Consider the following 405-nt stretch of genomic DNA (forward strand, 5'->3'; position numbering starts at 1 on the left):
AGAGCTTTCATGAATGCAATGAAAAATAGTATGAATTAAATACATGCTTAACAGCTTTTCTAAATAGGCATTTACTGTTAACACAATTACAAGACACTTAAACAGTCTTAATGAGGTGATTCACAGACTTGAAGTTAACTTCTAAGGTGTTGCTCTTGTACTTATAATTATTGCTTGTTTAAACACTTTTAAATTTTCTGAATTATATCCTCACCATATTTTCAGAACTAATCATATGGATCATGGTTAAAGATTTAGCCAAATATGCTCTTAATAGCTTTGCTTTCTTAGACAAATGTCAGCTAAGGCAGTTGAAGGGCAGAGCAACCTTAATTCAGGGACATTATTTTAGGGTCTAAACTGCTGTGTGGAGCTCATACAGTGTAGATATACATACATAAAGAA

The sequence above is a fragment of the Athene cunicularia genome (genome assembly GCF_003259725.1).
Source record: "Athene cunicularia isolate RWA chromosome 2 unlocalized genomic scaffold, athCun1 chr2_part1, whole genome shotgun sequence".
In the NCBI taxonomy this organism is placed as follows: domain Eukaryota; kingdom Metazoa; phylum Chordata; class Aves; order Strigiformes; family Strigidae; genus Athene; species Athene cunicularia.